Source organism: Meleagris gallopavo, chromosome 3 (genome assembly GCF_905368555.1).
Source record: "Meleagris gallopavo chromosome 3, MGAL_WU_HG_1.1, whole genome shotgun sequence".
NCBI classification, from domain to species: Eukaryota; Metazoa; Chordata; class Aves; order Galliformes; family Phasianidae; genus Meleagris; species Meleagris gallopavo.
Genome location: NC_139406.1, coordinates 54,728,128 through 54,753,892, shown reverse-complemented (window position 1 = coordinate 54,753,892; position 25,765 = coordinate 54,728,128). Strand labels below are relative to the sequence as shown.

The window sequence follows — 25,765 nt, the reverse complement described above, 5'->3', positions numbered from 1 at the left end:
GTGTTGTCAAAACAAGTCTTGCTTTATTAGTATTTATCAAATCTAAATATTCTTAGAGGCTTTATACATTCAGAGGTTTGCTTGGGATCATATTGTGTTCTTTGAACTACAGATAAACTATAATTTTTGTACTAATAATAGGACTTAGACAAAGAAATAGCAAACAAAAAATATCCTTTTCCTATCATAGTCATTTATCTGTAATTCACTCTTCAAGAAGCTTGTCTGAACCATACTGTGACCTACATTTTCTGGTCTCAGTAGCAGACTTCTTACTACGTTTAGCATATTTTTAATGGCATAAAGTACAACTTCAAGTTTTTGATCATGTTCTGTATAAAAATTGCTAGCTCAAGGTTGTTCTTAAACTAAAGTTACAGAACACATAAAAATATCTTATAGTATGCTTCATTTAAAATAAGTATATTCTTTCTGAAACAGAAATATTCTCTTGAAATGAGAAATGAGCCATTTATGAAAGGATTTTTTTCTTTATAAGAAACTTTCCAACTGTCTGTTTTGCAGAAGGTCACTGACAGATTGCTGAGGAGGGTTCTTAGGCCTTAAAAGTACCTTTACTTTATCCCAAGGGGTTCTATTCATATTCTGCCAGATCAATTCTTCTTTTCTTCATCCAAGAGCCTCTCAGCGTGCTGTATGGCCAACAGCATGGTTACAGAAGCATCCCAAACACATAGTACTGCTTATCCAAAGTATGAATAATACCTGAGGAGAAAAAAAAAAGGAAAAGAGAAAATACTGGGGAAGGATGGATTTTTCTTTCTTTTTTTTTTGGTTTGACTTCTTGTCCTGTCTAGTTCCCTCCGCTTCAAAAAGAATCATCCTCTTTTTCCAGAGAGCATGCGTCACTTAGCTCACCTGGCCACAGTGTGTACAGAAGGGCTCACAGTGTGTCCTCCTTGCAGCTGAGTATAGGGATTTCTACACTGAACGTAATTTCTCTTTAACGCTGTAGTGAGTCATGTAGATTCATACAATTTCAAGTCAACTTCATTTTCTACATGCCAAAAAAAGATACATGTTGCTTCATTTTTGATTCCACAATTTGGAAATTTACTCCAAAAAACATTGGAAGGGAATATATCTGGGTTGCATGTGAATTTCCTGAGTGCTGTACTTCATAACTGAACTGTTGACTAGATCAATATCAGACCTTATTAAAAACAAATAAACATAGAAAGAAAAAAAAAGAAAAAACACCTAGAAGTTTTACTAAAAAACATAGGAACAAAACCACTAGGTTTATATAGTCATCTGGTGTGACAGCTGAAATTGTGAAGCAAGTTCATTTTATTCTTCCTAGTGCTTCTTATTTATGCAGTTTGAAACTCTCAACAAAAGCCCAGTGGGAAATCTTGTTCTTCAGTGCCTTTCTAAAGGAGAGTCCATTCATTTTCTGACTTTTCTTCCAAAGTCTGCCTTTCCACTACCCAAGATTCATTCCATCAGGGAATTCAACTAGATATCAGAAGTGACACTTTGATTTCATTTGTTCAGGTTTATAACAAGCAGCTAAATCTTAGCATACTGATAACACAACTGCTAGGGTCTAGTTGTCTAGCAACTTGCTTCTGCTTGCCTTTCATTTAATAGAAATACCTGAATTATTTTCTTCAACTGAATGGCCTTTACAGGCTTTTCTTTTTTTTTTTTTTGCATTTTTCAACAAAGACATGGAGAATTTTTCCTACAGTCTATCTCCAATTTACTGAAGTCAATTGTGTTTTTTCAGTCTCTGTTGTCTTAAAGTCCTTCAATCTTTTCATATATTTTAGCTTTCCTATTCTATTATTCTTTAAAAGTTTTGAACTTTGTCAGAGCTATAGATCATTATTAAGACAAATACTGACAAATATTTTACTGGGGTTTTTAGATGTTGGTAGTTTTTATAAGGTTCTTGTGGAACAGATTCCTCACATTCAATAACCAGTAGCCACTTCTGGGTATATATGGGGACTGCCCCAAGAGTAATGCCTCCTACTTTATTATGTTGACTGACAACATCAGAGGTGGATGTTGGTGTTATGGCAGTAGAGGTGGAACTTTCTCACCAGTATTTTATTACATTTTGTTATAGTGTAGCAGAGGGGCACTCTGACGTGATGGCGTCTGACATAGGAGTGCATATGAAGCAAAGGGACGTTGCTAAATTCCTCCATATGGGGAAAAAAATGCACCCATTGACATTCATTGATGCTTGATGAATGTTTATGGAGTCCAAACAGTGGATGTCAGCACAGTGAGGCAGTGACTGATGTGTTTCAGCAGTGGAAGCAAAGATGTAGAAGACAAATCACATTCTGGATGACCATGACGATTTTTATGAACATGGTATGTGGACTCTCATTCATTGCTGCAAAAATGTTTACCTAATGATGGTGACTGTACTGAAAAATATTGTTTTGTAGCAGAAAATTTGCTCTATCAAATAGCATTATGGTGCTCTTTTGTATCTGCTGTAGATTCCATGGAAATGAATAGGAGGCATCATGTTTGGAATGATGTAGATATATGGATAGAGTATACATATATATGTGCAGACAACACTGAATGCATAAAAGTAACGTTGATTTTGATGTGTGGATTCAGCTCTTAGTTTAGTAGTATTCTCTTGCCTTGAATTTAGTAAATGTGTTTTGCATGTACTCTGGCCCCAGGTTGAGAACTTACAATAACAAATAGAATAAATATACAGACCTTAAACTTTTTGTACATTACTGAAGTCTTTTTTATTTTGTGCTGCATTTTATTGCTCCTTAGAGATATGGAGGCAATCATACAGAATTTCATTCTGTTTCAATTTAAAAGCTGCTACACAGGGATAATCTTACACTAGTCTCCCTTACCTTTAGTTTTTCCCTGCAGCAGTGTCAGTGAAGTAGGCTTAGCTCTTACCTGACACTTTTCTTGCTAAATTTCTCACCAAGTCTGAGGAGGGATGTTGGGGGGGAAAAAAAACAAATGCCCTTGTGTTCTTAGAAAAAGGCAGATACTTTTAAACTAATTACTAGCACATGATCCTTCCAAAATGTTAACTCATTTTTCCTAACTTAGAATGAAATTTCATGAACAATCTAGTCAATGTGAATGTAGGTTGCAGGTTTAAAAACACATATTTTTCTTACACGGTGCAGGCACTAATTCAAAGTTATGGTTATACTTGCATCTAGCTTCCTCCCATGAAATAATCTCATGTAAACTGTTTTTGTAACTGTTGTTGTTATTTGTCTGTTTAATTTTACCTCCTTGCATTTCCAGTTTACATCAGGTTTTCCTTAGACTCTAACACTTCATTGTCACTAATCCAGTCTAATTGGTTTTGGTGTTAGGAAAAGGCTTGTTTTTAATCAAATAGTCTAAAAGATTTTAAATGGCAATGAACCACTTTCTGAATTTGAAAATACTGTTGGATTTCTGTAGTCTTGTTTTAACCTCAGAGCAGCAATTTTTAACTATAGTAACGCACATTTTTACATTCATATTATGCAGTATTGTCTTTGCCTTTAACTCTACAGTGTTAAATTTAACTGTTTCCATTAAATTGCAGTCTTTTCTACTTAATGAGTATAAAAATACTACAAAGTTTCCAGTGTTTCTACTGACTTTCTCCTGACCAAAGTATGACCAAATCTGTCTTGGATGCTTTGTGGCTTTTTCTATTACCTACACTTAAAAGCTTCCATAGCTCTCCTATAGACACACAACTCCTTATTTTATCTGACTTCCTCCTCATTATTACTTAGTAAGATGTTATTCTCTATCCACACTATGGTGATAGTTACAGTGGGCTGCCCTTCTAAGTTTGGGTTCTCTGCTAATGATGACTGAACAGGAGCAGGAATTGAATATGTTTATCATCTTTTAAGTGTTTCAACTTTTGTTGTCTCTTCAAGGCATACTGAAGCTGTAGTTTTCTTTTTTCTTATGTTCTGATTCAAATATGTATTTATATATTGGAATACATATATTTGAGTATATATACTTAAATTGTCTGAATGGCATCTGCTTTGATCTTTTTTTTTTGTATTCTTCTCTGATATTTCCATCTATTATTAAAAATGTCTTATTTAGGAATGAAACTCACTTTATACATTGTTTTTCCTTGTTCCATCCTGTTCTCTTTTCCCAAATCAGCCACAGGAACACGAAAACTATTTTTTTTTTCTCCTCTTAATTCTAACAGAAACCATTAGCTTGTTTTTTTTTTTTTTTCTACCCAGTAAGTCTTACATTGAAAAGGAGTCATGAGGAGGTCCTTAAGTTTGCATTTCTCCAGAGAATTATTGTTCTCAACACAATTCCTTACTCTTATGGTACATTCACAACTTTCATTTCTTACCACGGAAAGAAAGCTGCAAAAGGAAGAATTCCAGGCATCCCACTCCACATCACAACACTCATATATCCTGGTTTTTCCTTCATTGCTCCTATTGGCCACTGGCTGTTGATCTCTCTAGCTGTGACTCATCTTGGTATCAATAGTGTTACATGGTTTGTTTTTTCATACGGTTTTGACAAGTAGCAAAGCGACTCTTCCAACAGCTGGCAAAAAAATAAAATAACTGTGGATCCTACCTTCTTAAAAGCTTGAAATTGTATGTTCAGCCAACACTGCTCTTAATTCAACGTGCATTCACAGAGTTCGCTGCACATTTATTAACCAGCTACAGTTTTTAGGCACACATTTTATGAGTATACACAGTAATTGTTCTGCTAAAGGAGTATGTATTTGTTCATGAAAACATTATTTGTGCAAAATCAAGTTCAGAATATACATATGATCAATTATAGCTGCAAGTTTAGTCTAATTTGTCAGAGTGTACCTGGCAGCATAAGTACTGTTAAGCGTTATTCACAACAAGAACAGTAACCTTGGTATATGTTTCATGTGAACATCTTAGAGTTTTTGCAGTGATTGTTCTATATACTTCTTTCTGAGGTATTGCATCCAAAACAGTATCTTATTAAAGATCAAATTTTACTTTTACGGTGTACGTTGAAGTCTGTACAACTATAGTAGATATTAATCAACATAGTAAATAATAATAGATAATATTGAAGCCTTGGCAATTTGTGTTTTTTACTGCATGTTTTTTTCTTTGGAGAAATGCAAGAATACCTAAGATTAATGCTTAATTTATCCTTTGTCTGGAGACTTCAAAAGATGTTCAAGGGAGTGTTGTGATAACTGTTTCTTTTAAGGATTGTCAGGTTCTATAAAGATAACAATGAAAGTTAACCTGTTACTGGATGCACTATCTTATCAGCAGAAAAACTGAGGTTTAGCTTTTCTAAAACTTATTTTTCAGCATAAAATTGTAGATACTAAGAAAAACATTCAGACAAATTGAATTTGTTCACTATATTTCTACTAAAAATGCTGACAATTTATGTAGTGTAATAAACAGTTAAGAAATCCAAAATGCAGACAATCTTGTTTTGAATTTTTTATGGAGATGTCAGAAAGACATAGAGGAGAAGCATATCTTCTACATGGAGATGAAGCCATGGAAGAGAATGGTAACCCAGAAAATTTGAAGAAAGTCTTGATTCAAACACTTCTGTCACAAAGGAAAGAGCAATTTTATAAAAAATTTATCTCATACATCAGGATTGACTTCTGTTAAAAAATTGTTCTCAATTCTTAAGTCCCCTCTCTTTGTCTATTTTTGTTCACAGTAACATTATAAAACAATGATACTCTGCAGTCCCTTGGGACTTGCTGCCAGTTGTGTCTTGTTGCTTTTCTGAAAGATGTTCTTTTTTTCTCTTGCAGAAATAAAATTGCATTTTTTTTTTGTTTTCCTTCCATCATATACATCAAATGTGGTCAGTTTTTTTTCAGGCTAGTAGAAGACTATATCGACAAATTCTCTCAATGGGTAAAAAAAAAACTTTGCCTCTGATTACCTGTTGAGGTATTCATATTTGCAATCACTTATCTATAGCCATTCAGAAACAAAGTAAGCATCAGGACAGTCATAGACAGACAATCATAGAATCCTAGATACACCTTGAGCAGAGAATGGACTGACAACAGCTCTGATGAGAAGGATTTGGGGATGTTGGTGGATGAAAGACTCAACATTAGTTAACTGTGCTTACAGCCCAGAAGGCCAACCATATCCTGGGTTGCATCTAGAGAAGCATGACCAGCATGTCTAGGGAGGTGATTCTGCCCCTCTGCTCTTTTGAGATCCCATCTGGAGTACTGCATCCAGTTCTTGAGCTCCCAGCACAAGGACATGGAGATGTTGGAATAAGTCCAGAGGTGGGCCATGAAGATATTATATTATACCAAAAAGGCTCTGCATGTTAGAAGTCATTATGCCTCCATGGAACAGGTTTTGTTCCAATAGCACAAAATCACTAAGTATTTTAATATTAAGCTTTGTTTTGTCCTTATTTATAGTTAAGAAAAGCACTTGGCTAATATTCCAAAGAACAAAAGAGGAAGTAATAATAAGTGGGCTAAACTAATTAACACTACCTCAAAATATTTAAATATGTATGAGTTGATAGCTGCCACATGTAACAGAAATGAGTACTTGCATGTTGATTTATTCAGTTAAACTGAGAACTGTCCTTTGGATTGGGACTTTTATGTGTAGTATAATAAAAAAGAGCAGGATGAAAGAAAATTAAAGTGAAATGATAGACAGCAAAATCTTTTGCTTTTTTTTTTCTAAAATTAGAAAAAGAAAATAAACCCAATATTCTTGTGAATGAAAGGCTGAATGCTATCAGTCTGCTTTAACAAATAGATTCTCCATCTTGTTGCATCTTATTTACTGCTGTGCTGCTTGACTAACAAGTGAGAGAAGGGTAAACTAAGACTCTAAAAGGCGTTAAGAATAGGAAATCAGAATAGTATTATCACATTTCACTATAAAAACCCAAAGAATGAATTGGTAAAGAAAGAATGCTATTCAAATGAAGCAATTTTTTGTTCATCTTAAATCTTTTATTTCTTTATAACCATGAAGGCACAGATGGCATGGAAATGTTATTTCCGTGTGGTTTTCTGTATCAGTGGAACAGTAGTCTCAGTGCGTCTTGCCTAATTCATCCCAAACGCAGCAAATGCATTCAAACTGCACAAATATTTAGTTTCAGTTGTTTGATACATCAAGAATCAAAAATGACTACCATCTCAATTCAGCTGGAACATGGAAAAGATTTCCAAAACATGTAATAACCCTTAGCAGATGGTTTCTTCACCTTTGTTCTTTGGCGATTTTCATCCAGGCACAAGGGTCACAGCTTCCTTTGGTGTCATACTCACTTCTGTTTTTCTTTACTTTTTTTTTTCATGTTTGTTTGTTCTGTTGCCTATCTGTCTCTGCTCTCTTACTTTAAGGATATAAACACTGATGCAAATCTGTAATCCCTGTACACTGTGAACTCCCAATTCAACTTGGAAGAACATGGGATTTCCATGTCAGAAGTAAACAGAATAAAAATATAGTAAGCCAGAAAATGGAAGCTCTTTTAATGGTTCTGTGATTTGTGTCTACTTGCATATGAGAGATTAGAGATCCAGATCAACCTCTGGCACTTGTACATAGGGCCAGCAATTTTATTCTAACAGTTGAAATGATCTCACTCTCACTGACTCTTTCCGGTCTAACAGTCTTTCCACTTTCTGTTTTCTTTTTTGTTTGTTTTTGTTTTTAATTTTATTGTTATTAAGCTGATTTAAAAGACAAAATAGTTTTGTGCTGTCAGTTTGTTCATTCCTCTTTGCTGTCTTCTCTGGAATTTGCCAATTCATTGGACATTAGAAAAACCCCTGGAGATACAAAGAAGCAAAATGAATTTATAAAAGTTTTTGTGAAGGAAGATATAGTCATCATTAGCATTTTTGCCTTAACCTCTGTCCAATTGATATTTTGAAGGATAAGGAAATAACTACACTTACTCAGCTAGTTATGAGGAGTTCCAACGAGTCATCCAATCTCTACCTTTGGGATGAATTGTTTCAACAGGTCTTCCTTACCTTGCAAATGAGTAAGAATATCTAATGCCATTGATTCTGTAGCACTGTGATGCTTTGTTCCTTTTTAGCTCTCTAAGCACAGTGCAGTCTGCCTATTTTTAAAAGGGAAAGCAAAGCAAAATCTGATTGCCATACATCAGCCATCAAGAGTTTTTCAGTTTACATGGCTTACACTTGCAGTTTGCTATGTTTAAATGTCATTTGCATTCTGTAATTGAATGAAAGCCTTCATAGACATTAATAACAGGAGAACTGAGTAAGTTTTCTGAGATCTTCTGGTGTAGTGTATCTTTTTTCACTGTATATGAATTATTCACCTCTGATGATCCATTTGGTAGGTGGTAAGTACGTTTAGGAGACATTAAAGTACAGTCTCCCAGCAACATATTTATAATTTCTTTCTCCCAGATATCAGACAAAGCCTTTCACAAGATTTCTCTGGAGCAAAACAATTTTAATAATAATGATTGTATCTAGTGCTTTAGCAGCTGTTAATTTCCTATAACAGTCAGGTGAGTATATACAGTCACATGTAAATCAGTGATAATTGTTTCCTTGTGATTTATCACAGAAATGTTACAACATAGTGAGAAAAAGCTAACAGCTTTTTTAGAAGGTCTGTTTTATGCTCTATTATTAAATTAATTTAATTATATGAAATGGTGTTTACAATGGTACAACGGTATGTACTGGTATGTACAAGGAAAAAGGCATGCATGTGTGAATAAATGCGGTCAGAATCAGTCTACTTATGAGCAAATATGTCCAGCGCATACTAATCATTCTACAACATGTAGAAATTTATAATGTGATGGCAAAAGCATAAACAATGAGTAAAAGATCTCATCATTTATTATCTTTGTTCTTATTTTTTTTGTATAAGTATTCTCTTTTATATTGAAAATAAAATATCTAAATACAAAATACATACATAAGGCTAATATATGTCTATATATCAAAATATCTAAAATATTTATTTTGTTTCATGTGGAGTTGTTGGAGTCGGTCTAGAGAAGGATCACAAAGATGATCAGACTCAGAGGGTGGGTGGTGAGGTGCTGGAACAGATTTCTCAGTTAAGTTTTGGATGCCCCTTTCCATTCAAGGCATTTGAGAGCTCTTGGCAGCCTGATCAAGTGGGTGGTAACTACTACCCTATGCCATTCTACAATTCTATAATGATGTATAGTGTTCAAACAGAACAGATGAAGAACAGGCCTCCTAGAAAATGAGCATGATAAAAAGTGTGCTCTAGAACAGAAAACTGACAGCTTTTGGAATAGTAAACCTAAGAAATGTGAGAGTTAGAAGAAATAAAACGGCTGTGAATATTAAGAAAAGTGAATCCTGGAGAATTATCATGTAAGTTAAAGGTCACACTGTCATCAAAACAGATCAGTGTAAGCTGATCAGATATTAATTTATGAGAGGATAGCGATCCTACATAGTAATAAGCTTCTGCAACAATTTTCTAAAAACAGTGGTGAAGATAGATAGAAATATATTTTTTAAAGTGGAGTTTGATGCACTTATGAGATGTATCGTATGACAATTTCTTTTTATAGCAAAAGTTTGGAGTTGATGACTTAGCAAATCCTTTCCATTCTTATGTTGTTTGTCGTGATATTTTTATGCTGTGATTTTCAAAACCTTGCTGATTGCCATCTGAACCACTTCATAAATCTGCCGTTACAGCAACTGAATTGATTTTTGCTACTCTAACAAAGTAAGCTTCCTAATTCAAAATTCATTTCCCAACAAACCTTAGTAAAATGTATTGTAAGTGTTAGTTTTATTGGTATTCTTTCATTTTAAAATAATTTTTAAGAAAAACAGACTGCTAATCATTCATTTTTAGTATATTATATGTCTACATCAAATAAACTCAATTCTGTTTGTAGCTCTGGGAATTAATCTGACAATCAAATTCCACTTTCAGCTATTTCCTAAGTAACTGAAAGAAACATATGCAATGAAGCCATTAGAAAAATTTTATTTTTCCTAGTGTTTTCTTCTTTATTTTTCAGCTCTTCCATATGCACTATCCATGCAACAATGTCATTATTATTATTATTGTAACAGTAGACAAATATGAAATGCATTAATGAGCTGAGGGAAGGAAAGAGAACATGCAAGGATGAAAAGTTTCTACCAGGAAGTTTCAAAGATGAAAGTTAGAGAGACCAATTTGGGCAAAAGACGACAGCAAAGAAAAACAGCTAAATCTTGAATACTTGCTTGAATTCACTTTGATTTTCAGGAGGAAGATTTATTAACAAAAGTTGTTACCTTGGCATTACCTGGATGGAGTAATGTCAGACACAGGTACGGACTGGGAGAAGAGTGTCTAGAGAGCAGCTCAGCAGAAAGGAGCTTGGAGATGCTGGCCAACAGCAAAATTAACATTAGCCAGCAGTGTGCTCTGGCATACTAGAGGGCAAACTGCATTTTGGGGTTCATTAAACACAGCATAGCCAGTCAGCCGAAAGAGATGATTCACTCCCCGTATTTAATTTTGGTGTTGGCTCACCTGAATACTGTGTGTGATTCTAGTCTCCACAATATAAAAAGAATATTGAGATACCTACATGCACCCAGATGAGTGCAACACAGATGACTGAAGAATGGAAAGGCATGTCATGTGAAGATAGCTGAGGACATCTGATTTGCCTAGTTAGGAGAAAAGAAGGCTAAGTGGCAACCTCGCTGCTCTCTGTAACTTCCTGGGAGAAAAGGAGGTGGAGATGTCAGGCTCTTCTTCACAACCAGTGACAGGGAGCAAATCATGAAGCTGTACCAGAGGAATTGGGGCATTAGGAAAAATTTATTTACCCTGAAGTTATTCAAACACTGAAACAGGCATCTTAGATTGGATGTTGATGCTCCATGCTCATCAGAATTCAAAAATCATTTGGATAATGCCCTTAGTAATATACTTTGACTTTTGCTAAGAGTTGTCAGACAGGACTAGATGATCTCTGTAGGATCTTTCCAACTGAACTATTCTATTATATATATCTTATATCTTATATATCTTATTTATTTAATATATCAGCATGTTCCAATCTAGATCTACGCAGACATTTGGGCTCCTGAAAAGAAAATGCTTTAAACTTAAATATGAAAAAAACAAAAAAGTTAAAAACAAAGTGTAAGAGAAAGGAAAAGAACTAGAGTGGAATAAGCACAAAGTAACTCAGAGCACATTTAGCTGATTTACTGTTTTTAACTGGTGAAAACTTTGTGTTTACTTTTGTTTTCCATTGATTTGTTTCTTCTTGGAAATACAAAGAAAAATGAACTTGTGGATTATTTGGAAAAAGCCACTGGTGTTGACAGCTTAGGTCATTTTCAATTATATTTGTTTAAACCTCATGTGGTTATCATAATTCTTTTTCAGCATCATTAATTATTTCAATACATCTTGGGTTCAAAAATTTACTATTATATTTCTTTTTCTTTTTCCCATTAGTGTAATGTCGCTACTTCTAAATATCTATTGGATTCACTTTATTTTCTATGTTTACATGTTATGCATGGATAGTATTTTAATTTCAGTGTGATTGGAAATTTTATTTTCTGTGGTTTATTACTGTGTCACTTCTCTAGTTAGTTTTGGATACTGCATTTTTTTGTGTGTGTGTCAATGCTACACTTGTGCAATTTATTTTAGGAATCTTTTCTGCTTTCGAAAATATTCACTTACTACTTATCTTGAAAGTATTCTTTTTTAGAATACTCTTCATATTCTGAAAATAGATATGAAGTAGAAAGCAGAGAAGAAGGGGGAAGTCTGAGAAAGCATCACAAATAGTTTTGTCGGGCAAATAAGGTGCTTTGTGTAGATAAGTTTTCTAACATTGAAAACTGAAGAATATTTTTATGGGGAAACAGATATAAAATAGCTTGATCTACAGATATATGTACCTATATATGAATATGCATGTATGCATTTAAGTAAATACATATTTACATGCTTATATATGTGTTGCTTTCAGGTACAAAGGCTATGGAATCATTATGTCATAACTTTCAGTACCAAATACATGTGTTGTCTTTTTTTGGCTACCAGACAAAGCATAGACATCACTTGTCTATTTTCACCTCCGAAATGTATTTTCATTATTTTTTAGGCAGTGAAAAATTAGGTAAAAATTCTAATACTCTGTAAATAGTCATTCTGTCAGTTTTGTTCCTCTACTTACAGAATGCAAATGGAGTGGCGAGTAATCTTCCAGACTGCTAATAGAAAGGGAACACAGAGATGACCTACTTTCTGCAGATACAAAAGAGGGTGAGTGTAGCTTCTATTTTGCCAAACTGGAACAATTTCAAAGCACAGGACATGCATCTCTTGTTCAAGTTGGTTTCCTACTGTTTCATGGTGAAGAAGCCCAGAGGTTAGAAGATATTTTTGTGTATCTACTAACTACAGGCAAGAGTCCTGTTTGTGTTCTGGAGTTGGTTATTACAGTTATGAGGGCTGGCAGCTTTTTACTGCTGGCAGAAATAAGATGCAGATGTTCATCTTGGATGTTAGCAGTTATGATAATAGTCTGTTTTTCACTGATATTCCAAATAAACTATAGAAGAATAACACATATTGTGTTTAAAAGGTAGTTTATATAGATTTTTATTTAGTGTTTTATTTAGCTTTTAATATACAAACAAGGAACTGTGATTTTTTTACTGCTTTTGGGTCAATGAAGCTCTCATTTGACTCCAGAATAGATACAAAAGCATCACACTTTATCTTCTGCTTGTCCTTCTAAGTGAACAATAATAGGCTCTTGACATCAGATGCCTCCCTGGCATCCAGGAGTATGGTGCTGCATCATAATTAGCTGTTCCAGAAGGTCTGCAGATTCATGTTTACAAACTTCAAGAAAATAGAATGCAACACCATCAATGGTGGACAAAAAGTCCTTCTTCTCTAGATATGTGATAATGAGAGACTTTCACTATTCCTAAGTGCCAGTAGCAATGAAATCTTATTAGATCTTTGAGAATAACATGCCAAGTAAGATAATGCCTTCCTACCTCATCCAAAATAATGACAGCTTGGTGAAAAAAAAAAAAAAAAAAAAAAAAAAAAAATTATTTTGAGCTGATTCAGTACTCTGCAGGAAATGACTCCAATAAAAATAGCATCTTTCCATAATGCTCCCTAACCTTCACAATATTTGCTAATGGCTTTGAAAAAAAAAATCCTTTTTCCTTCTTTTTATGTCTTAACATTTGAAGAAGAATCAAATATACTTTCAAAAGTACTTAAAAATCTCCGAATTTCTGAACTTGGGATTCAGTGTTAAAATTTCTTTTACTGTCCTTTATCCCTTATGGCAGACAGAATACCTTGAAGACATTTTCCATACTTCTTTATGTCACCAGATGCAATCATAAAATCATAGAATCCTTAGAGTTAGAAGGGACCTTTCCAAGTCATCTAGTCTAACTCCCCTGCAATGAACAGGGACACCTACAACTAGATCAGGTTACTCAGAGCCTGTTCCAGCCTTGCCTTGAAAGTCTCCAGGGACAGGGCATCCGCTAAAGCTCTGGGTAACTTATTCCAATGCCTCACCACCCTCAGTGTAAATGACTTTTTTATTATATCCACTTCAATCTACCCTTGTTGTATTTTAAATAATTTCTCCTTGTCCTACCACAACACATCCTGCTAGAGGTCACCTTAGAGCCTTATCTTCTCCAGGCTCAACAGCCTCCATCTTTCCCACTCCAGCAGGCCCATGTCTCCTCTATGCTGAGGACTCACATCTGGATGCAGTACTCCTGGTGAGGTCTCATCAGTGCAGAGTAGAGGGGCGAGATCACCTCCCTCACCCTGCTGGCCATTATTCTTCTGATGCAGCTCAGGATACGGTTGGCTTTCTGATCTGTGAGCCCACATTGCTGGCCAGAATCCCAGGTTCTTTTTGGCAGGGTTGTGCTCAACTGTTTCATCCTCCAGCTTGTATTGGTAGAGGGGGTTGCCTCAGCCCAAGTGCAAGACTTTGCATTTGATTTTGTTGAACCTTATGATTTTCACTCATAAGGCCCACTGTTCAAGCCTGTCTAGATCCCTCTGGATGGCATCCTGTCCCTTGGGTGTGTCAACTGCACATCACAGCTTGGCATCATCCTCAAAATTATACCCTCAGCAGGTTTGCAGATGACAGCAAGGTGGGAGGTGGTGTTGATCTGCTTGAGGGTAGGGAGGACCTTCAGAGGGATCTAGATAAGCTGGATCGCTGGGCTGATGTGAATGGGATGAGGTTTAAAAAGGCCAAGTGCTGGGTCCTGCACTTGGGCCACAACAATCCCATGCAGCATTATAGGCTTGGGAACGAGTGATGGATGATTGTGAAGAGGAAAGGGACCTGGGGGTGTTGGTTGATGCTTGGCTGAACATGACAGTGTGCCCAGGTGGCCAAGAGGGCCAAAGGCATTCTGGCCTGCATTAGAAATAGAGTGTTCAGCAGGAGCAGGAGGTCATCATCTCCCTCTACTCAGCACTGGTGAGGCCGCACCTCAAGTATTGTGTTCAGTTTTGGGTGCCTCACTACAGGAAAGACATTGAGGTCCTGGAGGGTGTCCTGAGAAGGGCAATGAATCTGGTGAGGGGTCTGGAGCACAAGTCTTATGAGGAATATCTGAGGGAGCTGGGAATGTGTAGTGGAGAATACGAGGCTCAGGGGAGACCTCACTGCACTCTACAACTTCCTGAAGGGAGGTTGTGATGAGGAGGGGTGTGGCCTCTTCTCCCAGGCAACGAACCATTTCCCGGGGAAATGGCTGCAAGTTGTACCAGAGGAGGTTTAGGTTAGACATGAGGAAAATCTTTTTCTCTCAGAGAGTGGTCAGGCACTGGAATGGTCTGCCCAAGGAGGTGGTGGAGTCGCCAACCCTGGCAGTGTTTAAGAGGCATCTGGATGAGGAGCTGCGAGATATGGTTTAGTAGCTTGTGGTAGCAGTGGTAATGAGAAGACGGTTGGACTAGATGATCTTATAGGTCCTTTTCAACCTTGTGATTCTGTGATTCTATGAAGGTACTCTTGACCCCACTGAATCATGAGAACAGCCTTTCACATAACTTGTGGGGATACAAGCTGAAGGACGGAATGTTTATGTAAATGTAAGTTCAAGAACAGAATGCAGAGGCCATGTTGTTAAGTAAAGATAAGAAAGTAGAATGTCCTGTTCTTGAAAATAAGACAGCGAAACAGATGCTTCAGCTCAGTGCGACACAAGTGGGAATCGGTTTGGGCTAGCCCCCCCTTAGAATGTTGGCAGTTCACAGAGAGGGTGACTACTAGCCTTTACCCAATGATCACCAGAGACCCCTACCATGCTCTTAGAACGCGTGCTTGAAAGAGAGGGACAGCATGTTAATTATTTCTTGGAATTTCTGCCCATTAATGAATATGTATATGCTATATCTTTAAATATGTAGTCGCTGCTCCTCTAAGTGTGCATGCACAGTGGAGTGATCCCCCATGCACACAGCACTGTAATAAAGGAAATGCCTGCTTGACATAACTCATTGGCGTGTCAAGTTAATTTGTTGACTTTCTTGCCTTCACTGCTGCCGATGTCATTGATGAAGATACTACAGAGTATCGGTCCAAGCACTGACCCCTGGGGGATATCACTCATTACTTACCTCCATCCAGACATGGAGTCATTGACCTTCACTCTGGATTCGATCCTGCAGCGATTTCTTTGTCTATCAAACTCTCCATCCATCAAAACCATATATTTCCAATTTGGAGAGAACAATGTTGTCAAAGGCCTTACTGTAATCCAGATAGATGGCTCTTGCCTTGTCCACTGATGCAGTGACACTATCACAGAAGGCTACTAGGTTGGCCAAATAGGATTTGCCCCTGGTAAAACCATGCTGGTTCTCCTGTATCACATTCCTGCCTTCCACATGCTTTAGCATAGCTTTCAGGAGGATCTGTTCCATGATCTTCCCCAGCACAGAGTGAGACTCACAGGTCAGTAGCTCCCAGGATGATCCTTCTTACCTCTTTTAAAAATGTGTGTTATGTTGCCTTTTTTTTCCAGTCACCAGGGTCTTCACCTGACTGCTATGACTTTTCAAATATCATCAAGAGTGGCTTGGCAACTACATCAGTCAATTCCCTCAGGAATGTGTGATGCATCTTGTCAGGATTCATACTAATAAAATAATCTTTCCCATCATATTAGTTCACTTTTCTCCAAAACTTACACAGCATACAAATATTAGCAATTTCACAAGGCTATAGATATACTGAAGTATCAGAGAGCATCTTCACCTCCTAGGTCTGACTGCATGATCTGGTCATGACTTTTAATTCACATCACAAGTAAATCTGGGTACATAGCACCCTTTTTAGTGCTTTTTGTTCCACAGGCAGATTCTAGTCTGCAGATTGTTAGTCTGCAAGTTAATGTTTCATTTTCTTCAAGAGGTAGCTGCCAAGATTGCACTTTTTGATTGCAACATTGCCAAGTCCGCCTAGCTGACTGAAGTTTATAGACAGGAATTGAGTCTCAGAAAGTCCTTGAAAGTTGTGAAACTAAAGCTTCCTATCATTTACAGTAAGCAGAGGAGAAGAAAGAGCAACTGGTCAGCCTAGGTAGATAGAGCTATGAGAACATCAGTCTTTGTATGCAGTACTCATGTTTCCACTTAGAGATGATCACTGGAGACAAATGTAAACGAGATGCGTTCAGAAGACTTAGTCACTCATATAAGTCTAAGTTTAATTGATCAGTCTGAATGAATTATTCTATTTTCTGAATTCACAGACATAATGAGGCAAATACATTGGGGGAAAAAAAAAAAAAAAAAGGCATAGGTTCTTCAAGAAGATGCTGTCCTGAGGCACAGAAAGTAGAACAGAGAAGGGCAGAAATGGGACTCACAAGACTAATATGGAAGTCCTGTCAGTTTGGTAAAGTCTTTCTTAGCAAATCCTTACTGGATGGACAGATGCCACTGTCTACAGTGCAGTCTACTATTGAAGTGTGTGAGTTTCCAGTTTTGAATACAAGACTAGATCTTATGTTTTCTGTGTGCAAGCAGTGCAACAACATTATACACGGTATTTCTGTGCTGAATTCTTATTCTTCATCATCCAATCCATGAAAAAATTCTAGAATATGTAGATATTAATATTTTCTCCTATTTGCAGTGCTTCATTTCTGTTAAAAACAAAGCTGAGAGGATACTATTTTGATTATATTAACCTGTTTTAAAGAGATGAGAATTTTCCAGTATTTTTCATAGTGAGTATAGTGATTCACGTATCTTTTCTAATACTAAAACATAGCTATTGGCCTTTGCCACAGTATGCATTTTTTTCTGAAATTTGACTAGATCCTTTGTTGCAATGATTTTGGAACTTCTTAACTCATTTGGCTGATTTTCAGTTTTAGCATTAAAAGTAATATTACTGATCACCCATATATCTATGGCTACCTTTGTAATCTCAGCCTCTTACAGAAGGCATTTTTTCCTTCAGATATGTGAGGAGACAGAAGGCTTCACTCAAAGCCTATAAACTTACGTGTGTTTTCTTTTTTCTTTTTCATGGTTAAGAAACGTCATATATCTTCAGTGGAGAAATTTTAAAATTCTTATCTAGCCTTTTAATTAGTAAATTTTTAAACTTGAACAGTCCTTTAACAGATTAATGAAGTATTAATTGCATATTAGGTAATGATTATTCTTTGTACCACTCTATTTTGAGAAGCAACAGAAACTTATTTTCAGTGTGATTTATTACTTGATTATAGAGCCAACGGAACCATGTCAGCATTAAAATCTTTATGGCTGCTTTCCAGTATGAAGCATAACTTGTTTGTTCCTTGTTTCTTTATTTTCATATTACTTCTTTAGCATTATGATGGTGAAACAAGCACCATTTAAATAACTTAAAAAATAATAATAACCACCAGATACAATAGTCAGTAAATTACTAGAGTTTAAAATGTCTGACATCATAAAGAAAGAAAGAAAGAAAAAAACCCTATGAAAGAGTAATAATATAAAAATCATATAATCACATTAGTTGGTACCCAATTATCATTGACTTCAACCACGTATTAAAAAGCTAGTATGTTCATAGATCAGTGCCAGGTTGAATTAGCACCTGAAGGCAGTTTTGTTCAACAAGACTTTCAATAAAAACAGAAAGACAGATGTGAGGAAGACTTCAGTGGATGATTCTTCAGAATTCTATTTTGGGATGCAGAAATTGGATGAAATATTTAATTAATGTGTTCAGGAGTTACATTGAAATTTACTGTCAGTAGATGAGCCAATGTTTTTAATTTGCAGTTTTTTATATGTGGATTAAACAGACAGTTAAAAAATACTGGTAAATAATGTAAAATATTCAAATAGATTACAGAGAAAACAAAATGTGATACTACTACTAGATGCATTTAACAAGAGGTAGAAATACAAGTTAATAGTGTACTTACTACAATGGAAATTGAATCCCTCAAATAAAAAGTAAAAAGGAAAAAAAGAAACAGGAGTTAACTGAACATAAACCATTTACATCTTACAATTGATGAGATAACTAGTAAAACATCTTTTTAATAAAATATATCTAAGGAAGAGATTCAGTAAATTGTATATCATGTCATATCTCAGATAAACATGTTTTAACACCACATACGCTCCGTGTGTGCCTTTGATACTAGTATTGACAAGTGACTAGCTATGAGATGGACATTGACAATGTTTACAGAGTGCAAATGAATGCCTATTCTTGTCATATAAATAGATTAACAAAACATGTTCTGAAAATCATCTAACTATCACATATGGGATTCATATAAGCCTTGTTACAGACAGCAAGAAATGGGTTTGATCCTTTTCAATCCTAGATCATCAAATCTGGGTTTTGCTGAATGTTATTTTCCGCCTTTGCGAGACTGAAGTAATTTCAATAGTGCAGTTGAATTTCTAAACTGATTCAAATATTAACAGGATAACCTAGAATATAGATCATGCCATCTGCATATCTTTAACTTGGGCAGATTGCTGCCCAGTAGCATTAGTCATTTAGTGATGCAATTCTGATTCAGTAATCTTTTAAATCAAAGACACTCTAAATATATGTATATATTTAACATGGTATTAGAGATTATGCCCAGTGTTAACTATAAACTGATCATTACTATCAGAAGGCTTCTTTTTTGGTTGTTCTTTTTAAAGAATTATTTGAGATTGATCTGAAAAATAATGCATAGTGACATTTTATTTACTATTTTTTTTCATTATTAAGAAAAAAAAAAAAAGAACAGTAACACTAGATGAACTTTAAAAAATTATCCTGAGACAGTTTCATTTCTTCTTTATGTTCTGAGGCAAGACAGGGAGAGAAAAAATCTAGAAGACAGCAAACATATGGAAGGAAATTATTGGAAATATTTTAGAGATCATCTTTCATATTCATTTCCTTACCTGACAGTATATTCTGAATAAACCCAAAGAAATCCTCAAAGCAGATTATTTGTCCTACTGGGGATAAAATGCCAGAAATCTGACATAATGTACTAAAAGTTTTGAGACAAACAAAAAAATATGACCATCTTGAGATAAGCTGTGTATTACCTTAAGGGTGTCAAATTTTAGTAGAATCATTTACTTGTAGGCAGGGTTCATAATGGAAGAACATCTAAACAGAAGACATCTTGTGAATAAAACTGAAGGCACAAAGTCAAATTCCTATTGGTAAAAGAGTTGATGCTGTGAAATTTTAAGGAACAGTGTTTTACGAATAGTCTTGTAATGGATTTCTTTTCGTTTCTCAGCATCAGACTTCTGCCCACAAAAAGGAGATATTTAGCTATTTCCTGTTTACTGCTTTAGATATCTGCAAGCTTCTGATAAAGCTATTGTTTGTTCACTGTTAATGATCAGACATTGCCCAGAGCACACTGAATAGTAACCTAGAAACAAACAAATAAACAAACAAAAAAACCTCAACAAGTTATCACTATCCCACTATATTGCACCTTCATTAAAAACATTCTAAGAATTATAAACAATGTGCCTGAAAGTTCTGTAAACAGAAAAGGATTAATGCCTTGTGCTTGAATTTTACTCAGTCCTGATAATAATCTGTTGAAATCCCTACTGGGAAATGAAATAAAACATCAAAACAAACAACAACAGCACAAACAAGCAAACAAACAAAAACACAAAAACAAACAAATAACAACAAAAAACACTTTTAATGGACAATCAAATCATATTTTCAAAGGAAAGTTGAGCATTGTGGTGCTGGCTGTCATTTCTCTAAAGTGGGAGATCCAGGTTTCACAGGTTCAGAGCGTGTCTCAGCCTCATTCTCATCTTGAGGAAGTTTCCAAGTTTATGCCAAGATGTTTACAGTTACACCCAACATGTCTAAGATTCTACAAAGAAGAAATCAGTTGGTTTGTGATCATTTTAAGGTATAATATTTCTTTATATATTTCTCTTCCCATTTCTTTCTGGAAAAAAAAATCCATGTAACTTCTTAAAATTAAATTGCCTTGGAAAAGGAGGGAAACTACAGAAATGTATCAAAAACCTTGATAGAAATATCTTAGAGTTACCAAATTCAATATATGAAATGTTTTCATCTTTTTCTATTTCCTTTCTATCTCATTATCCTTTCTTAGCCATGTCTGCCTTGCTGACAGTAACTTGTTATTGTTTAATTCTCTCAGATTCAAATTAAAGAGTGCTTATTTAAATACCGTGATGTGAGAAAAACTGAGACTTCTTTTCTCTTTTTTTTTTTTTTTAATTTAAATAACTGATTTCCCCCATATTTGCATCAAAAATGCTTTCTCTCACTACCACCATTTCTGTATTTCTTCTGTGGAAATACATGTAATAAGAGAAAAATACATTTAATGTGATACATGTGTCCGTAAAATCAACTAAGTTGTAGCAACCAAAGGATCTTCTTGGTTAGAAGGTTATATACAAAATAGGCTACCATGTTAAAACATTCCTAGATCATAGACAAATAATCCTACATCACTGTGCAAAAACACATTGGTTTTTAAACTCAACACAGTCTGAGATGCAAAAATAAAAAGAATGAATTAAAAGAATAAAGATTTTTATTATAATTTTTATTATTTTACAGAATCACAGAACTGTAGAAGTTGGAGGGAACCTCTAGAGATTGAGTCCAAGTCCCCTGCTAAAGCAGGTTCCCTACAGTAGGTCACACAGGAAAGTGTTCAGATGAGTTAATCTCCAGAGAAGGAGACTCCACAACCTCTGTCACTCTCACAGTAAAGAATTTCTTCCTTGCACTAGTATGGAACTTCCTTGCCTGTTGCCCTTTGTTCTGTCTCTGTATGCACTGAAAATAGTTCACTCCCATCTACTCAACTCCTGTACTTTACATATTTATGAACAGTGATGAGATCACCTCTCACCTTTCTCTTCTCCAGGCTGAACAGTCCCAGATCTCTCAGCCTTTCCTCATAAGGAAGATGCTTCAGACCCCTTCTCATCACTGTGGCCCTCTGCTGTACTCCCTCCAGAAGTTTCCTGTCTTTCTTGAACTGAGGAGCCAAGCACTGGACAGAATATTCGAGATGCGGCCTCAACAGGTCAAAGTAGAGGGGGAGAAGAATCTTCCTTGTCCTGCTGGCCGCACTCTTTTTAATGCACCCCAGAAAACCAATTGCTAATCTTTACTGTCAACAGTGGGAATTTGCAGTTATCATAAAAAAAGCTTGATTAAGTCAGAGCTCGTCTCTGATGGCATTTCTTTTCCTGACTATAGCTGATACAGCTAATATCTAGAGTTCAAAAAATACAGCTGCTTCTTTAAAAATGCAAGAGGAAGATTGCAGATAAGGTGCCATATTTAACCTTTTGAAATAGCAAGCCATATTCATCTGTTTTTATTCATACTGAAAGTAATAAGATGCTTAGAAAAGTAAGGCATAGTTAGCATAATATTATGGGACTCTGAACTTTTACAACAAAATTTAACCATATGTTTTATGACAGCTAGCTTTTTCAAGAACTCTACAAATTATCTGAAAAAAAAGGTTAAAAAAAAAAAAAAGGTTGGAATTTTCTCAAATTAATCCATCATTTGATCTATTACAAGATAATTTAGTGCTTGTCTATACCAGCAGAATAGCTGGTTCCATTTTAGTTATTTTAAGAAATGGAAATGCAGGAAAACATAAAAAGCATCCAAAGTTTATTGGCCTGGACACAGAATCCCATGAACTATATTGTATCCAAGTGTGATCTGGCATATTCCCCAGCGCTGTGCTGCATTATAGGCATTTACTTAATGTCAGCTGTAGCTTGAAATGTTCTGCATTACTGTTCAATATCAACATAATTTGATTGAATTACATGTAGATTCTTTGTCTTATTTGTGAACACAATATATATAATTGCTGTTAAGACAATGTATTGAAGGAAAACTTTCCAGAAAAGAAATAATTTGGCAAAAGTGAGAAGAGAACCAGAAGATGATTTCATGAATGCCAATGGGAGAATAAGAGGTTGAGATAAAGTTTTGTGCCTTTGACATCATTTGTTTCTTTGAGTATTTATTGTCGATAGTCTTGGTAGTGCTTTCTGCAAGGTACTCAGCTCTGGGGTGAATACTTTCCATGACAAAGCAAGGAATTGTCTCAGGGAGTGAGGGTAGCCCATGTCAGAGGGCAGCTGCCAAGCACATTAGACCTCATGGCAGCGGCACTGGGGGCAGGGCTGGAAGCAGTGGGGTCATCTCTGTCCATACAGAGTATGCAGAGTGGCAGTCAACAGGGAACTCGATAACCAAGGAATGTGGTGAACAGGACAGGCAAGCAGGGCATGGCGTGGTCACCTTACACAGGCAGTTCAGGCAGGGGGAGTGAGAAGGGGAAGAGAAGGATGCTTTGCTCTTTTCATACAGAACTGCGGGGGGATAGCTTTATATCAGTACCAACATAGTGACCACCGGTGTGGCAGACAGGCTGAGGCAGAAATGCAAACAGAAGGCCCATAGCCCTTCTGGGCTGTCCTGTGTACTCAGCCAGACATCCCATGGAGTGAGAGAGCTGCCCAGACCTTCAGCTGAGTAGAATATTAGAAAAAAATCTATTAAATGCATCAGACTGGCAATAAGGAATATAATTACCACTTTCAGCAGAACATGCACATCTCTACTGAAAACAGATAAAGGTGAATGAAACAAAAACTTTACCTAGTTATGAAAATATTACCTATCTCACTACTGTGTTTATATAATAGTACAATATTTTTTGCAAGCTTGTAAGTTCACAACATTTAGTTACCATAGGTCACCAAGTTCATACATGTCTATTTGTACATACTGTCATCCATATCATATGCACAGTAATGCAGTGTAACTAAACAGCTTTTCATTTCTAGCTACATTTTTTTTTTTTTTTTCCAAATTGACTTCACATGGTGCACTGAATGAACAGAGGTAGTGTCAGTCTCAGAAAGACTTTGAAAGTCAACAATTGACAGTTTTAATAACTGGCTGCCTATCTCTGCTTCATTTTCTTACATACTTCATAGTATACCCTAGTGATCTGCAGCAAGTATACAGAAATATCTTCATATACATCAATCAGAGCAAAACAAAACAGGCAAACAAACAAAAGTAACGCAATAATGCCTTACTTATGCAAGTTATATTTACTCAGAATATTTGGTCTCTGCTGTTGAAATTCATGTATAAACATTTGTATGAGCAAAACAATCCTTCTTGAAAATATTTTTAAGTGGGTTACAAAGGAGAAATAAAATTATCCTCCGATTTCCCAAAAACATTCACGCATAACTTCTTCTAATCATCATATTCTAACTGATTTGTTACCTATCTCCTTTTTACTTCTCTTCATAATTGTTTATAAGAGTTGAAATCTGTAAGTATTGAAAAAGCATCAGCTGTTATCATAACGCTCTTACTGCACAAAGAAATTGAAGGTGCAAGTTGACTTATCATTTTCCAGATCAGTTATTCAAAATGATGAGTTTGTGTTCTCTTATAATCAGGAGGGATTCCACCCGATCACATTGCACCAATCACTTCATAAAATCAGAGACAGTCTTCAGAACACTCTCATATCTCTTGAACAGAATTTCAGAAGGATGTGAGCTGTGAACCAAGAAACAATTAGATTTAGCCTTCAGAAAATATGTTGCTCTGAAATGGAAAAACATATTTCCTTTCCAAACTATTTTGTTCTAAGCTGTATGTCTTTTATCATTATATTGATCTCTTTTGTCTCTTCTGTGTATTAATATTACATTAAATGTTATAATATTTTTAATGGAGTTCACATTTCATGCAAACTGAAGGATTTGAATTTGTGCTATCTCAGCTTGCCATAAGGAATCTAAAGTGATATGTTTTTAAGGTAGAACACAGTAGTACAGTACAAATTAATACACTATAGAAATAAGTGAGTTGCTTTGAATGCAGACTTTTGCATTGAAATATAAATTATTAACAGATGCACATGAAGACATTCAGTTCTGAGAAGATAATGTGCATGAAAGTATTGTTATCAATATAATGAATAAAACAAACAAAAGTAATTTTCCAGACCAATTCAGAAAATGAAATCTATAATACAAAGTAATTAAAGGAGGATATTAGCGGAGAAAACTTTAGAGAAGTCAGAATGAAAGAAGTATTCATTATTAGAAAAAAAAAAAAATTCAACAATATTCATCAATATTGTTGTAACACATTTATTACAGTTAGATGCAATTTTTCACCTTCCTAAATACTGTATCAATATAACTGCACTGACAACACTCAAAGATTTTAAGGAGGCAAAGAACTTTTTTATCTCTGATAAGCTGAGCATAAATAATGAATTATCCTATTGAAACTACTGGACTGCAAAGATGCAAAATTGCTGGTAGAGTTGAAATGGTATGTGGTACATATTATAACAAAATTTCTTAATGACTTATGAACTGATACCTTAAATACATAATGATATTGCTCATATTTGCATCTGGATGAGGAGATGCGAGATATGGTTTAGTAGCTTGTGATAGCAATGGTAATGAGAAGATGGTTGGACTAGATGATCTTACAGGTTGTTTCCAACCTTGTGATTCTATGATTCTATATTATTTGCCTTTAAATTTCCTTTTCTGAAACTTAGAGTCGCACTCCAATCTACAGAATCCCTACCATCTATCATAGAATCATGGAATCATAGAATCATGGAATCATAGAATCATAGAATCATAGAATGGCTTGGGTTGGAAGATACCCCAGCTCATCATCAAGTCCCAACTCCCCTGCTACAGACAGTGCTGCTAGATCAGACTGTCCAGAGCTCCATGCAACCTGTCCTTAAACACCTCCAGGTACAGGCATCCACAACCTCTCTGGGCAACCTGTTCCAGCTCCTCGTCTCTCTCTCTGTAAAGATCTTCCCCATGACATCTAATCTAAATCTTCCCTCCTTTAGTTTTAAACCATTCTCCCTTGTCTTATCACTATCTACCCATGTAAAAAGTTGATTTATCTCATGTTCATAAACTCTTTAAATATTGAAAGGCAATATTTATTTTTATTGCAATATTATTGCAATAAGATCTCTCCACAGCCTACTCTTTCCCAGGCTGAAGAAGCCCTGTTCCTTCAGCCTGTCTTCTAAGGAGAGGTGCTTCAGACCTTGGATTATCTTTGTGGTCCTCTTCTGGACTGTCTCCAAAAGCAC

The 25,765-nt window shown here is 35.6% G+C and overlaps 1 long non-coding RNA gene across 2 annotated transcripts in view; it reads left to right on the top strand.

Moving 5' to 3' along the window:
• The window catches only part of LOC104910309 (uncharacterized), a 182,305-nt gene extending 158,098 nt beyond the window's left edge, over positions 1-24,207 (top strand). For both annotated transcript variants that reach the window (XR_014882501.1, XR_014882502.1), the window contains exons 3-4: positions 12,228-12,314; positions 21,485-24,207. This is a non-coding gene — a long non-coding RNA (uncharacterized LOC104910309). The remainder of the gene's footprint in view (positions 1-12,227; positions 12,315-21,484) is intronic.
• The last annotated feature ends 1,558 nt before the right edge of the window (positions 24,208-25,765 follow it).